The sequence below is a fragment of the Nuphar pumila genome, chromosome 2 (assembly GCF_984573655.1).
Source record: "Nuphar pumila chromosome 2, dmNupPumi1.hap1.1, whole genome shotgun sequence".
In the NCBI taxonomy this organism is placed as follows: Eukaryota; Viridiplantae; Streptophyta; class Magnoliopsida; order Nymphaeales; family Nymphaeaceae; genus Nuphar; species Nuphar pumila.
Genome location: NC_143250.1, coordinates 145710788 through 145721505, shown reverse-complemented (window position 1 = coordinate 145721505; position 10718 = coordinate 145710788). Strand labels below are relative to the sequence as shown.

Sequence of the window (10718 nt, the reverse complement as noted above, 5' to 3'; positions counted from 1 at the left end):
ACGCTATAAAACACACCCATGTCTCGAACACTTCAAGAGCTGATCTTTATAAAATCAAATACATAAATGACACTGTATGTTCAAAATTTGAAAATAAAATTAAAAAAATACGAAAAACTCATTTAGCACTTATAGATCACATCTGTATGATCAAAATTTAAAAATAAAATAAAAAACCTAAAAAAACTCATTTAGCACTTACCCATTAATCATATATAGTAATATATATATATATATATATATATATATATATATATATATATATATATATATATAAGGTCAGGTTCGTTAACCAGCAAAAATCATAACCCAAACTCGCTTGTTGAAGTCGGGTTCGGGTTGAATATTATTCGGGTCGATACTTTTTATGCCCATACTCAACCAGCACAACCGATATTGCCAGTGGGACTTAAACGCGGTGTAAATTACTATATCATCCTTGGTGATTTAAGTCAAAGACATGTTGCTTCCCCAAATCACTACAATGGTCTTTCTCCGGTAACGGTAGGTAGAGACGAAAACAGTTCTGATATGGCTGTCCAAAAGTGGGTCCCCATCTGGATACGGATCTGTGGGTCTCATAGACTGAGTCAGCGCCGCTAGGTCTCTGATCTTTGAGGCGGTTTTTCGTGTAAATATAAAACAAAACTGGGTATCCTTTTAGGTCCTTGACTAATACAGTATGAGGTAAAATAGTAATTGTACTAACACTCAGAGCTACTACCCCCCGTTCGCCTACTTACCTCGAAGCATGCCTCGTCCATTCCCTCGCGTTCTCAAATACCCCCGCCAAAAACCTTACTTAAGTATGCCATCACCCCGCCGGAGAAGCGACGGAACCCCACCGGAAACTCCACCCTACACCTGAGAAAAAGAGAGAGTCCATATGGACAAGAGAGACGCCGGAGGCAATTCCTCAGCGGAGGGGGCGAACTACCGGGGAGTCCGGCGCAGGAAGTGGGGGAAGTGGGTCTCGGAGATCCGAGAGCCCCGCAAGAAGTCGCGCATATGGCTCGGAAGCTTCGATACGCCGGAGATGGCCGCGGCGGCACACGACACCGCCGCGCTCTTCCTCCGCGGCTGCTCGGCGCGGCTGAACTTCCCGGATATGGCCGGACGGCTCCCGCGTCCGGCAAGCTCCGATCCGAGCGACGTCCGCCTCGCAGCCCTGCAGGCCGCTTTCAGACTCGCGCCCCCCGCCGCCTCCCGGCTGGAGACCGACGACGCGGTGGTGGATGATGCTCCTCCTCCGGCGAGCGAATCCCTGTATCAGTTTTCCGATGAGTCTCCGGCCGACTCGCCGTGGCTGTGGAGGGAATTGGCGGAGGCGCTGCTACTGAGCCCGCCCCGCTTTTGGTTGACGTCGGAGAGTGACGTGGTGATCGAGGAGCACGATTTGGGAGGATATCTCTGGAATTTGTGCCAATAACGCTGTCCTTCTTGGGCAAAAATAATTTAGTGTTTTTGTTTACTATGAATGTGTGAGTGGTCACGTGATGAGTGCGTGCCCTGTATGTTGATATACTACCGGAGGTATACGGGTCGGGTTTGTTGAAATATCATAGTTACAAATATCGGCGATATTTTAAAATTCATCGATATATTCTAAAAAAATTAATAAAATCTTAATAAATCTCAGTGTTTTGAAAATTTGATGATTGTAATTCATTCTTGAATCACATTTTTTTTTTTTTACAGAGAAAGCTGAGGGTAAGGCAGACCCTATCACTATGATCAGTGATGCAACTATACCATTCGGATTCGAACTTTCAACGTTGACGTGCACTAACTGCTCCGGGAACTCTCCCTCCCGAATCACCGACTGCATATTGTTAGGCTTCCAACCGGTAAAACCCTTGAGGTCCTCCTAACTTGCAGCCGTGTACACCCAACTTCGACTTTGCCGCAAAAGACACCTTCCATGGGTTTCAAATTCATGGTAATCGGTCAGCTTGTTGATGTTTACAAGTCGTCTCTGCCATATGAGCAGTGTCCCTGTGGGCTATATTCCTAGGTAGGGGTGATCGGTTTCAGGATGGATGGTTCCTATCCTAGAACCAAAAACCATCCGTTAGGGTCTGGTTTCGCAAATTGCGAACCATGAACCACCCGCTCGTTTCATGGATCCAACCAAGAACCGAACCACCAGTCCGGTTTGGTTTCGATTGGATCCCGATTACAGTCTTAATACTTACCCAATTTTCTGCAAAGAAGTTATGTTTTACCTTTTTTTTTGTAAATGGGACTATAACCATAACATCCCAAAACATCTTGAAATAGAACATTTTTTGTAGATGGAACATCCTAAAATCATAACATATAAACCATAATATCTTGAAACTTCACAAAGATCAGGCCACAGGTACACAAAGGCCTTGAGCCTGTTTGACATATAAACCTCGGGGAGAATTAGCTGAGACTCAAGACTAGAGGAGGACTGAGAAAAGGAGGCTGCAGCCAAGGTTGAGGAGTTGAGGGTAGGGTTTTTTCATTTTGGTTTGGGCTGCTTTTCTTTTGGAATGAAGAGATGGGCCTTCGGGCAAATGATTTCATTTTCAAAAATATAAGTTCATATTATATATAGGACCGGTTCGGTTGGGTGGTTCTCACCCGAAATCGGAAACCGAACCGGTACCCGTTGGTTTTAAAAAATTAGAACCAAGAACCGAACCATACCCATCGGTTACGATCCAAAATTAGCCGGTTGGGTACGGTCCGGTCCGGGTTGGTTGGATCGGGGTTTTTTTGCTCACCCCTATTCCTAGGTCATGAATACAATTGCCTCGCTGCCAATTTAGAGATGCAAATGGTTCGAATCCAAGATTGAGGTTTTGCAAATTTTGGCTGTTCCGCCAGATCTGTTAAGGATCCTAATCCCAATCCCTATGGCAGATTTTACGGTCTAAATTTACATGTAAAATAACATAATTAGGTTTATTAGGTCAGATTACACAGCCTACATTTTACCAGTTGCAGCCATTGATCTAATCCGATTTTTTAGCGACTCAAGTAATATGATTAAATTGTCTTCAACAAAAAAAAGAAAAAAAAAAAAAGGAAAGGAAAGGAAAGTAATCTGATTAAATGGATCCGAGTCGACATCTAACCCCGCACAGCCCTAATCCGTACCGCTGATATCCCAAACGGTTTGGCACTACATAAGATTTAAAATTAAGTTGTTAATTTGCATACTTTAGGTTGTGACTTGTGAATAGTCTTACCTTCTCGTAAACATCTTATAATTTGTTTGTGTTAATGTAATCAACAGATTCGAACATGGTCCTAGTGGGCCGCAGGGGGGCAACAAGCATCAGTTTGGTTTGGGGTTGGTGAGGTCCATGTGGGTCATGACTCATCATGTGATATAATTTAGGGATGCACACTAGCCGAGCATGACCTGTTCGAACTCGGCTCGGTACAAAGTATTTCTGTTCAAGCTCGGCTCAAGCTGACTTTGTTCAGACTCGACTCGGTTTTGAGCTCGAACCGAGCTGAGCTTCAAGTTATTCTAAAAGAAATTATTTTTTAAAAATATTGTTTATGGTGGGTTTTAAGTTTTAACCTCTCTCAAGTTTTCTAAGTGACCCACCGTTAAGCCAAATCATTTATTATAGACATTGAAAAAGTTCTCTTTATTAACAACAGAAAAAGTGAAAAGCGGAATTCGATCTACGAGCCACTAAAATAAAGTGAAAAATGGGATTCAAACTACGAGCCTTTTGTCACTGCTAAAAGTGTTATTTGATGTAAACTTGCGTTGAGATGGACACTCATCGCGAATTCATTCCGGTCATGTTCAGAAGTGATCATGCACCTATGCATTTTTGTATATATATATATATATATATATATATATATATATATATATATATATATATATATATATATATATATAAAGAGAAAGAGAACATTCAACATTACTTGGATTCAACATTACTTGGATGAGAGAAACATAGGAGTAAGACAGCCACGATCTAAAAGAGAGAGAGTGAGTGTAAATGCCAAAAATATGCATAAAGAATATTATAAGTTTAATTACATGTACTTTGTGTTTTTACTATAAATAAATAAATAATTTTTTTATAATTAACAAGTAAAAACCCTCAACAAAAACTGGGTCACTTAATAGGACCGCCTCCCTGCGAGGTAAAACTTTGGGTTGAGAACATGACCACCTATCGTTACATGACTCAATCATGATAAAGCAATAGCAGCCCCGATGTGCGAGTGAGATTCGATCCTGTGTATTCATATTGACACACTACCCCTGCTGGCCACATGGGTAACCACCACAATGGTAATATTATGATACATAAATAAGAATTAATAATTTCTTTATAAAATATATGATTACATTGATTACAACTAAAATAAAATAATTAAAATTTCATATAACACATATAACTCAACTTTTCATCGAAAAAGAATTTGTTTTTGTTTTGTTTTTTTACAGAGAAAGCTGGGGTTACTCTGTCCCCTACCACATATACAAAAAGTCCAAACACAAGTTGACGTGCACTAACTGCTCCTGATAGACAAGGGGAGCCCCCCATTGGTGAAAAAGAAATTTCTTATTTAGGAAAAACTTGCAAGAAATACACGAGAAATGAGCTTCGTAGATGTAGGTGGGTTTATCACTCAATGGGAAACGGGTTTCCCATGCATTTTTAGAGGTTTCCCATAAGTTTCAAAAGCATGAGGTTTCCGATCTTGAAAACGGTCTCCCGAGAAATGAGCTTCATACATGTAAGTGACCCTTGTGGTGTATTTGAATGCGATTCAAGGATTTGAAGTCCAACGCCACATCAACATTTCTGTGTCCCATTAGATCCCCGATCTCAGATCCAAGGAGTACATCCTGGATCTTGCAATAAGGTGCAAAGATAGATCACAAAGACACATCATGCTCATGACTTGATACAAGCATGATATGGGAGCTTGTAGATTTTTTGAAAAATAGTATATGAGGATTAATCAATTAAATAATTGATAATTTAATATGTTTTAATAAAATTATTAATAAAATTATTATCTTTATTTGTCATAATGCATCATGTGGCCTGACCCGTGTTAACCGGGATTTTTATATATTTTTCTTATTTTCTCTTAAATCTAACCATATGAATGTGATCTACATGCTTGGTTTTATAAGGACAACTCTTGAATCATCTGATTATGATGTATAAACATGATTCTTTAAGAATTTAAAATCAACAACTCATAATATTCATAAATATTTAAGCATCTGAAAAACATATTTTTTCATCGAAAATACATGATGCAATAGTTAATTCCTATCAAATTCACCATGCCAAACGCATCTACATGTTTGGATTTGCAAAAAAAATGCTGAAAATGGCCAGTTGACAAGGTAGTTCTTATATTTCCTTGTTCTCATATTCTAGTGACTATAAAAAAATAAATCAAATATAAAAATATAAATATCAGGAAAATAATCCAATAAAAATGCAACAGGCAATACTTTTAAAATATCACAATTTTTTAGATTATCAGTTATAAAAAAATCTCATGATAAAATCACAAGATTTTTTAAAAAATGGTGCATACTTGTCACTATAATGTAAATAAGGGTGATATATAGAGGAAATTAAGGATCTGATCTTTTGATGATCGAAAAGGTAATCTAGGATAATGGGGAAAACTGGTCTATCAAGGCATATAGGTATCTTTCTTTCTTTCTTTTCTTTTCTTTTTTAAAGTGATTTTATTTTTATTTTATTTCTTTTTAAAAGACAAGCTGGGGTTAGGCAGACCCTTACCAGTTATACAACTATACCATTGGGTTTTGAACCTGCCACGTTCCAACACAAGGTGACGTGCACTAGCTGCTCCTACCAGACAAGCGGAGCCCCCACCCAATCACTTTTTTTTTTATGGCTCGAGGAAACCACATCTAGGCTTGAAAACCTGGCTCCGCTTGCCATACTTACATTCGTCAGCCCAAAGGCGTAAAACTTCTAAGCTAGGACCCTCACCTCCATGACTGAACATCGGGCTATGCACAAAAGAATCAAACCTTGACCACCTGTCTGACTGCCTAATTAAGCCCCACCCCACTATGCCATAGGGGTCTGCCTAACCCCAGCTTGCCTATCAGTTAAAGAGAAGCCTGAAGGCATATAGGTCATGTTCGTTGGATCGGTCACAAATATCAGCAATATTTTTTAAAAAATGACATTTTTTTAATCAATAAAATCACAATGTTTCCAAAATATCATGATTATCGTTATACAAACAGGTTTTGTATGGCATATTCATGTTACTTTATATCATGTTTTAGATATTTAGGAAAATTATTAAATCTTGAAATAACAGACATTTTTTTGACAATTCTCCCACAAAACAAAAAATTTCAGTTTATTGCTAGATTCCTTGACGAGAAAATCCCAAGACCGAGATTTGTGACATTGGGTTGGATATAGGCGAGAACCAAACCTACGTGGTGATCTAACATGGTAGTAGGACTGTCAAAGGGTTGGATTTGGTTAGGACCCTGGTGGAGCCAGACCCAAACCTGATTTGAGATGATGGTACCAGGTTTGGACCCAAGTCTAATCGTACCCATCATAAGAGAAACCATACCTGGATTCTATAAGGTTTACATGAACCAGACCCTGACCATAGCCGGTAAAATAATATTTTTGTATCATTTTTACATTGAAAATTTGTGGATCTTAATTGAAACTCAGGTTGGGCCCCGGTCTAGTATGAAATCTCATAAATTGTACCTACCTGGCTCTATATATTAATCGGACTCTTCAGGTCTGACCCAGACTCTAATCCGGCTTTCTTATTTATCACCAAACACTGATCCTATAGGGTTTGGTATGGGTTGGGTTCAGGTCAAACCCTACCCATTGACACCCCTACATGGTAGTAGCATTGTTAGGCTTGACTCAGATCTGAACCAAACTTGCTTCATTCCTAGGTGCTGATTACGATTGTCGTGCTCTGGATTACAGGTTCTAAATTTACACATACGATAGCTTAATTAGGTTTATTAGGTCATTGTGAGGGATGTCAATGAATTAGATTTTATCCGATATCCTACCAAATTTGATTTTGTTTATTTGCATTTGGTAAGCCAAAACCATATCCGGTTATAATGGGATGTGGATATGGTTTTAATTTTTTACTACCAAATTCGACAAATATCCAAATTTGAACCCTTTTACATCCCTACCAGTGTACAAACCCTTGCTAGTTAGGAGATGTAATCATTGATCTAATCAGGTCTGTTAGCAGAACAAGTAATCTGATCAAGTGTATCTTAGTACGATCGATGTCCAATCCCGAACAGGCTAGGGCTGGTAAGTGAACCTAACAACTCGTGACTAGGTTTAGTTCGGCTTGTCACGAGCTTGTTCATGATCCGCTCATACAGCTGGTGAGCTGAGCCACAAGCAGCTCGTTTAGCCTAAATGAGCACGAACATAGGATGTTCTGCTCAGTACAGCTAGACTAAACTTATATATATATATATATATATATATATAGAGAGAGAGAGAGAGAGAGAGAGAGATGGTTCCGTGCTAAATGAAACGTGATAAATGGATTTTTGGAACTAAAAAATTTACAAAGATTTTGGACCGTTGATTTGTTGAATGTTATAAAAACTGGGAATTGAACACTTCAAGAACTGATCCCTATAAAATCAAGTACATAGATCACATCAGTATATTAAGAATTTAGAATTAAAAAGGAAAAAATCTGAAAAACTCATTTAGCATGGACCCATTACTCTCTCTCTCTCTCCCTCTCTCTCTCTCTCTCTCTCTCTCTATATATATATATATATATATATATATATATATATTGTTCATATTTGTCATAATGTACCATGTGGCGTGACCACATGTCATGTTTACCTGATAAGTCAGGACATAGTGGGTGATTGGAAACTGGTAGCTTGGATGGGAGTTTATGCATTTGAGAGAGGAAGTGAGATTGTCTCCCGTTTATACTTGTACTAAAGATTGAATTTGGTAGTATCAAATCCAAGATTTGGCAACCTCCACTTTTTCAAATCCATAGACTCTTTGGGAGTACCAGTTTCCAAACAGAGGATGAGAACATGACTGCACTGTAAACCATAAACACAAATCTCATTTGCGGAATCCAGTCAATTAGCAGTTCAAGTCATCTCACTAAATGGATGAGTATTATGATATTCAACCCTACACAGCCCTAATCCTAATTATTTTTGTTTGATATTTACACGGAGAAACTGTCCTCAAGATCAGAGACGCTGGCTCTGCCTGCCGTAGTTACGATCACTGTGGCACTCCAAACCGTTTGGCATTAAAGGATTACTAGTGACCTTTTCATACTTTAATGGGAAAGATTATTATAAGAAAATAATCTTTTAAAGTGTTGTCCATTAGTTAGAGCCTTAATATAGTCCCAGCTTCACGTGAACATCATAAAATCTGTTTTGGTTAATGTAATCAATAGATTCAAATATAGTTCTACTGGTCCGTTGGGCGACCAGCATCAACTTTGCGGGCTTGGTTTGCTGCATGTGGGTCATGACTCGTGATTAATAAATTCACACATGGAACTTGTTCTGTTGGACTCAATCGTTGAGATGCTCTCTCTCTCTCTCTCTCTCTCAAGTTATTTTTTTAAAACCGAAAGTGATGATCTTTGGGACTGTCACAGGGGTTGAAAAATAAAAACCAAACCATAACAATTACTTCAAAAATATTTAATTTGATTGAATAAATATCAGATTTTATACAAATTAACAAAAAACACAAAGACTTAGAGACAGTTCAAATTATCCTAAACTAAACAAAAATAGAGTCCACGCAATCATTTTTTAGTACCTAAATTTTTTTAAGAAAACAAGTGAGACAACTCATCAATGTCTCAGTTATTACTAGCAGACCTTTATCCGATCTCTAATATGTATGAAATTTCGTTCACAAAATATGTCACATCTCTCATATGTGACATTGTAAAATACACATCAATCAGACATATCTCAATTATATATTTTTTCACAATCACAAACGAACTATGCATTCATTAATACATATTTTCACAGTCGTCTCTTGAAATTTAATGAATCTAATTAATTATAAATAATTTAATAATCATGAAAAATTGCTTGCATCTCACAATCTCTTATATTTTAATACAAATAACTACTTATTGTGTACCAATTCATGTGCAACACGAGGTTCGAGCTATAAAAAATAGTACGCGATATTAAGAATTCACTACTTCAACATCTACCAAGACCGACCGCTCAATGAAAGAGTATCCAAAAAAAGTGATAGACAGATTATGGTCCTCATTCATGGTATATAGTTGTTTATCATAGTTAATGTATTTCATATATAATTATTTGTTATAGTCATGTCTACTAACTTTCTAAAAATATTTGTAAGGTTTGAATCGCTTCGCCACTACGATGGAGGAACATGATGCAAGAAAGGTGTGGCAGAAGGTGGTTGTCAATCGATTTGCAGACATGCTGTACAATATGAAGACTGCAGCAAGAAAAACATCTGGCGGGATAGATGATCCACTGCAGTGGAAGGGCCATGAACCTCCTACTATCAGGTCAGATGTTTGGGATGCAATGTGTGACAAGTGGGCTGGGGATGCATTTCGAAACCGCTCAGCGAGAGCTGCACAAAACCGAGCGAAAATGCCCGAAGTCTATCTACACACAGATGGATCTAGAACTTTTAGGAGCCACCTGAAGAAAATGCTAACTCATCAATATATAAACAAATCAATTTTATAAGTATTGTTGCAAACCTGTTAACTAAATCTTTTATCATTTTACTTCACAGGAAACAGAAAAAAGAGGCATTGTGTCATACAAGGATGTGTTTATTCAAATACATAAACGTAAGACCATGAGAGAGTTCGTAACGGAGAAGGCGAGAATGACAACAATATGTATTTATTGTATTAATAATCATTATAATATGCAAGTTATCATAGACATTGTAATTCTTAATTATTAATTCATACTGTAAACATTATTTTATAAGAGTCATATAAGCAACAGATGGTAGAGCGATATGGCGATGACTCTACTTAGCATCCATCATTTAATCCTGGAGCATATGTATTTATTGTATTAATAATCATTGTAATATGCAAGTTATCATAGACATTGTAATTCTTAATTATTAATTCATACTGTAAACATTATTTTGTAAGAGTCATATGAGCAACAGATGGTAGAGCGATATGGCGATGACTCTACTCAGCATTCATCATTTAATCCTGGAACATGGGTGGGTGAACCCAAAAAGGGTCGTGTGTTCGGGTTTGGGAGTAATATGAACACCTCACCAGTCATTGCTTCCTCCAGTCACGACTCAGAGACTTCTCCCGTCAACATCAGCTTCAAGCATCCGACTGATTCTTGGGATGATGTACTCCAGATCGTTAAGGACACAATGTGTGACTACTTCCATGAAACAATTGTCGACGTTCTCTAGGATAAGTTCAACAGTTTTTTGCAGAACATGAGAGCTTTGCTTGCAGGTGCCTCTCAGGTATGAAAGTTTCATATGATGTATTGCATGTCGTTAGATTTCATATAACTTTGATTACCTTAACTTAGGTGCATTGCATATAATTTATTTCAGTATATTTTGTTTATCAATACTGACCTTTTATATAATATTCCACTATAATATTTTTACTGCCTTAGAACATATATGAGCATG

General features: G+C 37.7%; 1 pseudogene; it reads left to right on the top strand.

The window, feature by feature from the left end:
• The first annotated feature begins 886 nt into the window (after positions 1-886).
• LOC149847490 (ethylene-responsive transcription factor ERF039 pseudogene) lies at positions 887-1429 on the top strand (annotated as a pseudogene).
• Positions 1430-10718: the final 9289 nt, after the last annotated feature.